The 7619-nt window shown below is 34.9% G+C and overlaps 1 protein-coding gene across 1 annotated transcript in view; it reads left to right on the top strand.

Annotated features, from left to right (window-relative positions):
- The window catches only part of LOC106870222 (EEF1A lysine methyltransferase 1), a 318548-nt gene that overhangs the window by 18691 nt on the left and 292238 nt on the right, over positions 1-7619 (top strand). The window lies entirely within an intron of this gene.

Here is a 7619-nt window from a genome sequence, read left to right as displayed (position 1 = left end):
TCCCTCGCTTTCGGTAAATGTTACTTATTTTTGGGAGTTTTTTTACTTATTTAGTCCCTCGATAGCGTGAGGTATTAATACACAGTTAATGCCCTTTATATATATATATATATATATATATATATATACATACATACATACATACATAAGTTTAATGCACTGTTTTATATAATTTATATTAATACAAACATGTAAAATATTTTATTATACACTAAGATAAAGCTGGAAAACAATCATCAACTAGTGAAATAAAATATTCATCTTATACCTCCTCTCTTCCTTTATATTTTATATATATATATATACACACACATATATACATGCGTTTGTCCCCCACCACTGGTTGACAACCAGTGTTAGTATGTTTACATCCCTATAACTTAGCAGTTCAGCAAAAGAACCCAATAGAATAAGTATCAGGCTTTAAAATAAATACTGGGATTAATTTGTTCAGCTAAAATTCTTCAAGGTTGTGCCCCAACATGGCTGCAGTATAATGATTGAAACAAAGATGAAACAGAAATTAGAAATTATGCAGGTTAAAAATTGCATTTATCTGTTAAACTCTCCCATTTTTTTTTTTAACTCAGCCTATTTTCTATCATAGTATCCTAAAATGTACTGAAGCAGTGGTCCCTTTCAATGAATATCAACCACATTTAATTTGGTGAAGAACTGGATCAACTTGAAGGAATAGAATTGACATCTTCAACTGCACGAATTCTGTCAATGTTCACAGAATTAGATTTCTCTCATTTATTTACATGTAACTGTAACAAAAATAGTGTTTGATATTTTTCATTGATAGTGAATGGTATTGCCAAAACAGTAATTTCACTACCACTGCTGTGCCTAGGCTGTTTCCAGAAGCGAGTACCTAATTCCATGTACACTCACCACTTTTCCATTCATAGATATGCCACAAAGGAAAGAAGACCCTTCCTCCATAACAGAAGTGTTAAAGCCACATCTGCTGGTGAAGAGGATTGCCCTGCAAGTGTCCTGTGCTGGTGCCTTGTGAAAAGCACTCATGCCGGTGCTATGTAAAAGCACTCATGCTGGCGCCACACGAAGGCGCATGTGCCAGTCCTATGTTAAAAGTACTCAGCACACACTGTAAAGTGGTTGGTGTTTGGAAGGGTACCCAGCCATAGAAACTAGGCCAAATCAGACTGGAACCTAGGGCAGCTCTGGTCAAACTGTCCAACCTATGCCAGCATGGAAAATGGACATTAGATGAAAGACAAGTCAATACATTCATGACTTCATAGAGCCCCAAGGTTACCAGATAGTGGTTAAGTACATATCTGCCTTAGGTTCCCTTTCTCTGAATTTTCTTTATTCCCTGAGCCTCTTTTTAAATAGTCAATAAATGTTCCCAAGAAGGTAGCAGAGGTTTATTATTATAGTGAGCATGGTTTGTGCAAAGCCAGTCCTGCTCTTTCATCCTTCAAACTTATTTATGACCAAAACAAAAATTCAGATGCTCAATGTGTGTGTGAGAGAGAGGGAGAAATCTAGACTGAAAAAGAAAGATAGTGTCCATCACATTTCTTATAACCTTTGAGACAGCTGGAAGGAATAGAGAAAGTTATCTTGAGATTAGACATCTAGTTTGAATGCTTGCTACTGAGGGAACTCTGCTAAAGGCATCCATATGCCAGTAGGTGTCATTAAACCAAATGAGGACTCAAAGTCTGCCTCCATAATGAGCATAATCAAAACCATTAAGATCTACAAACGATAGATAATTTTTATGTTAATAACAATTGCTTTTGAAATAAATCAAAAGAACACAAAATAAACTTTTTCTTTTAATATAATTGTCACCATTTTTTTAGTTGCTTTTTTTCCCGCTTTTTATATTGGGTGTTATTACTTTAGGAATGGTTTATGCATTCGGATTACTGTATATTTTAAATTTTGTTGCTCCAAAAGTATTTAGTTGGTGTAATTAAAAAATTAATACACGCAGAGAAGATAATAGCAATAGATTCAGATTTGTAGGTAATGGCACAATTGTCATTTCATAATGGTCAAATCTCCTCCACAAAAAACTAACAATTGATGTAGGTAATATCAACACAATAGACAGTACAAGAGAAAACCATGACATCTTTCAACAGTTATAACTTTACTTTGGAGCATGAACTTATTGAATACAGTGCTCAGGTGCACTACAAACTTATCAGAAAAAGTAACCAAAACTACATGAACAGTACATAGAACAGTGAAAAGTCTAAAAAGAAATTAAAAAAAAAAAGAAATGTGAGTGGGGAGTATCAGGTGTACTATTGATGAATTTCAAGAAGCATAGAAGTTTTGGAGGCTGTAGTGTCTCACCAGCTAATAACTGATGCAGGTAGTTTATTCCATACTTCAGAATTCTGAGCATGAAAAAATGTTTCTGAAAGTCATGGGAACTGTATTGTTTTTTGAATTTGTAAGCATCTCCATAAGTGTTAGCCATATGAAATTCAAAACGGTGCCCAAGGTTGCTGGAAAGATGGTTGATAATATTGTGGGTTGTGGAGGCACAATGGCCCAGTGGTTAGAGCAGCGGACTCGCGGTCATAGGATCATGGTTTCGATTCCCAGATCGGACGTTGTGAGTGTTTATTGAGCGAAAACACCTAAAGCTCCACGAGGCTCCAGCAGGGGATGGTGGCGAACCCTGCTGTACTCTTCCACCACAACTTTCTCTCACTCTCACTTCCTGTTTCTGTTGTGCCTGTAATTCAAAAGGGTCAGCTTTGTCACACTGTGTCATGCTGAATATCCCCGAGAACTACATTAAGGGTATACGTGTCTGTGGAGTGCTCAGCCACTTGCATGTTAATTTCACGAGCAGGCTGTTCTGTTGATCGGATCAACTGGAACCCTCAACAGAGTGCCAACAATAACACAATATTGTGGGTGTCTACCAAGTCAGTTGCCAGATGTCAGAGCTTTAATGTGTTCATCATGCCCAGGTAAGCAAGACATTCAGAGCATGGTAGATTTCTGAAAGCAGATGTGACTGAATGTTTTATTTTTTTATTAATTTCAGTTATCAGACTTGTTGGGGTACCCCGTCAACAATATTGGCAGATACCAAATATTTCAGGGAAGCATTCTGCCAGCTGAATACATATACTGTAGGGTCTCATGTATGTAATATAGTGAATGGATAAACTCTGATTATTGAAATTATCTAAACAATTTGTAACCAAATATGGCAAGGTCTCTCTCTCTCTCTCTCTCTCTATCTATCTATCTATCTATCTATCTATCTCTGCAAGACACACACACACACATATATTATGAGTTGAAAAATTTCGATCAATGGGATTATCCAAGCAATTAGTAGATAAAAACTCCTGGAGGTATTTAAAATTTGAAAATAAGCAAGGGAGGTAATTCCAATAAGATTTGGAAAACTGAATGACCTAGGTCATGCAGATCAGCATCACTGTATTTCCTCTATTTCTATGTACATTTCATTATTAGTCTTGTCAACTGACCAGAGTATTCTTCACTGAGAAGATCTTATAAGACTGAAGAATGACCATTGTTTTCACCTCATGGCTTTAAAGACCAGATCCATTATAATCCTCATTGTATTGTCTAAAAACCTCAATCAATCGATCTTCCTGGAATTATCTTCCATGTTTCTTTATTTTTTTGTGTTTTAGATTTTTTAAATATCTTAAATGGAGTTTTGTCTACTAATTGTTTTGACAATATCAGTTGATTGAAGCTTTTCATCTCCCATCTCTTAATATTTCATAACACCCTCCTGTATTAAAAAATCATATGGATTTGTGTATTCATGTTGTTTCTATCAGGAATCACATGATGTAAATGCACAACGTACCCTCTTCTGTTTAGTAATGTTAGAAAAATTAGTTTTATAATTTAACAGAATTAATGTAAATTTTATTGTGCGTATCCTAGTTTGTTTACATACATTTTAAACACATACTGAAACCTGATATGTTGTTGTTTAGATACAGGTGTGCTTTTAGAAGTTGTTCCAATCATAGCCATTTGTACATGCATATTCTATCCTCTTGTGAAATTAGAACCCCTATAGTTAAACTCTACAGGCCTTTTGGCAAATTGGAAAGTGAATTGAAGTGACTGCTCTAATTTTTTTTACCAAAGACTCATCAGCATTCAGTTACCCTTTTTTCCAACCTGCCACAGTAAAAAAGAGTAAAATTACTTATAGAAAAGATTTAAAAATAAAACAGAGCAGTTCACCTTCATTTACACTATAATACAAGGTTGATAATAGAACAGTATGAGCTAGAACACCAATGCAGTGTAGACTATGAATAACTATGTATGCAATTATCATCACCTCACTGCAACTTTCTTTTCAATTACTGATACTCTCTCTTGGTTTAAATTTTTGACAAAAGTTTTTTGTTCAGTGGTATAAAACAGGATTTGAATTGAGAACACACATGGCTAGCAACACCCTAACTATTACACTAGTATGGGCTGATGCTTTATGTAATGACCCACAAAAAAGATAAAATGACAAAGTTGATGTTTGTGTAAAAAGCACCCATGCTGAGCTATGTAAAGAGCACCTGTGCTGGTGCCACAAAGAAAGCACCCATGCCAGTACCACATAGAAAGCACCCATGTTGGTGCCACACAAAATGTATCCTTGCCAGGCCACATAAAAAGCACCTGTGCTGGCACCACATAAATTGCACACATGCTGGCATCACAAAATGCATGTGTTAGATAGCCACATAAAAAGCACCTGCACCAGTGCCATGTAAAAACACCCAGCACACTCTGTAAGGCAGTTGGTGTTAGGAGGAGCATTGAGCTTCCTAACACTGGCTTGCCAGCTCTGGTTAAACTGTCCAACCCATGCCAGCATGGAAAATGGATGTTAAGGATGATGAATGCAGAATGAGAAGAAACACAGTTAAGCATTCTAGTCAATGCTTTAACTATTTTGTCAGTTGGCCCTGAGAGATATGTGCTGTGGTTAAACGACTGGATTTTCATGTGTTCTATTTACAAAATCCTTCTTCATGCACTCAACTTTTTAAGATTTTAAGTGTGAAAAAATGCACTTTGACTCAAGAATACATATTTGCACTAATTTTGGAAAATTCTCACTGAGAATGTCTTCAAATTATTGACTCCTTTATTATCAGTCTAATCTGAATATTATCTAGCATTACTTTATATCCTTTTGTTACCACTGTAAACTGAAGACTAACAAGTCTCTTTTTCCCAGTTTCTAGTAACACTGAATGAATAAATAAATAAATAAAAGTTTTTAAGCATACTATTTAAACGACTTTGCTTCTGCCTGAAGGCCTCACTCAACTGCATAGATGCATAGATAATATTCTATTTGAATTCATCTCACTGACTCCAAACATTTCTCTAACACCTCATCCCAAATATATACCTGTCTTACTCTCTCTCAATCTCTTATAGATAAGAAAGCCACTGCTTTTTCATATTATTTCCTTTCATATTACCTGTCTGCAAACCATATAAGAAATTTCAAAATCCTTTCAAATAAGCCAGTTATGCTCATTATATTAGATCTTTGCTAATATTAATTTCATAGCTTTTTGAGATGAACTAAAAAGAGTTTTTTTTTTCTTTTTTCACCCCTTTGTAAAAAAAACTGTTGACTGTCAAAGTCTTTTTACGTCTCAATGCTTTTAACAAACCTTTGGTATTATAGACAACAAAGCTATTTATATGTACCCCTTATATGTAACAGAAAGCTTCATTATTGGGACCAACATCAAGATTCAAAATTGCTTCCTAAATTTTAGATACAAAATGAGTAAATGATTGATTCCCTTGAAGAAAGAATGAAATTTGTAAAAATTGTAATCTACTTTATTACATTTCTCAGATAACAATCTTGGCACTGAGACTAGGAAGTTATATACTTAGCTGTTACTTGCAATTGAATGTAACCTAGTGGCTTTTACTATGCTTTCACTCTTTGCTTTAGGTGCTTATGTTGTCATGAGTAGACATAAGCACTCTCTCAGCCCTCTTTCATTTGACCCAGTGGAACATCAAGTAAGTAACTAGAGAGAGAGAGAGAGAGAGAGAGAGAGAGAGAGAGAGAGAGAGAGAACTGAACTAGCTGTCAGCTGGCACTCATTCTTGCCTAAATAGACTGAGACAATGTGAAATCAAGTGCCTTGCTCCTGGAATTGAACCCATGACCTTTCGGTTGCAACTCTAGCACCTTAGTCACTAGGCCAAACATTTTCAAAGGAACAGATATTGTATTAAAATAAGAACAGGCTTTCAAGTTTAGTATTAAAAGCCATAACTGTATGGGCTTAATCATCCATAACTATTCAGGTGATGCTTGAATGGCAAAGAAAAAAGTAAAGAAATTATAGTTGTTTGTGTGACTTTCACTCAATACACCTGTCGTCCATGACCTAAATATACATGTATGTACATGCGTGTATGCTATTTGAATGTAAGTACATATGTTTGTATGTACACATGCACACACACATGCATGCACACACATACATACTAACAGACAGACATAAGTGTGTACATATGTACCTTCGCATATAATTTACTCGGCCCATGTAGGCATATTCTTTCACCTCTTCAAATTTATCTCTTCCTATCACTATTTGTCCTTGTGTTACATTTTCAGACCCCATGTATTTTGTTTTCATTCTCTTTATTTTGAGGTCTACTGTTGAACTCTGGATGTCCAGCTCTGTCAGCATATTCTGCTGATGATTTGCAGTTTCTGTGATAAGCACAATGTAATCTGCACAATGGAGGTGCATTAGTGGCTCACTGTTGATGCTGATGTCAATTTTTCAATCAAAGTCCCTGATGACCTTTCAAGACATTCAGTGAAGAGCTATGGAGATATGGTATCTCCTTGTTTGGTACACTTTTCAACTGGAACTCTTAGAAGTAAGGACAACACTTACCTGAAAAGTATGATGTATCGTGTGTCAAGTTTTTGCATCCGAAAGACTTCAGTACAACATTCATGAATATTTATTTACTTTTTACATTGATTTAGTGTAGTCTCTTTTATTTCAAGACAGTATGATATCACATGAGGGACATATGGCTATACTTCTAGCTGATTGAGCAACCACATTGAGCTCCCTCAGTAACTCATAACAATTCAACAGCCATTTTCCAAATATATTTTACATATCTTGTAAACTGATATGTTTCTTTCTCAAACACCTTCAAAACTTTTGAGAGCTGAATATTAAATTATATTAAATTAACTTTGAAAATTTATGTGGATGCATTTCATTATTCTTTTTCTATACTCACTCATTTAATTCCATAATAGCACTTTGAAGTAAGACTTAAAAACAGACACAGAATTATATTTTTAACACTTTTATTACAATATAGTGATATGGAACAAAGTGAACCATCAGCTTAGAAATAAAAGGTATATAAAAAGGAAAGATAAAATAAATGATCTTAAAGTAAAAATTGCTGACCAAAATATAGATGCCAAAGCAATAGGCATATATGTATTTATATATATGTGTGTCCATGTGTGTGTGCGTGTTTATACATATATATATATATATATATATACACACACACACACACATTTATGTACACAC

This window comes from Octopus bimaculoides, chromosome 4, assembly GCF_001194135.2.
Source record: "Octopus bimaculoides isolate UCB-OBI-ISO-001 chromosome 4, ASM119413v2, whole genome shotgun sequence".
In the NCBI taxonomy this organism is placed as follows: Eukaryota; Metazoa; Mollusca; class Cephalopoda; order Octopoda; family Octopodidae; genus Octopus; species Octopus bimaculoides.
The sequence above is the reverse complement of the archived record's forward strand: the minus strand, read 5'-3'. Positions and strand labels throughout refer to the sequence as shown.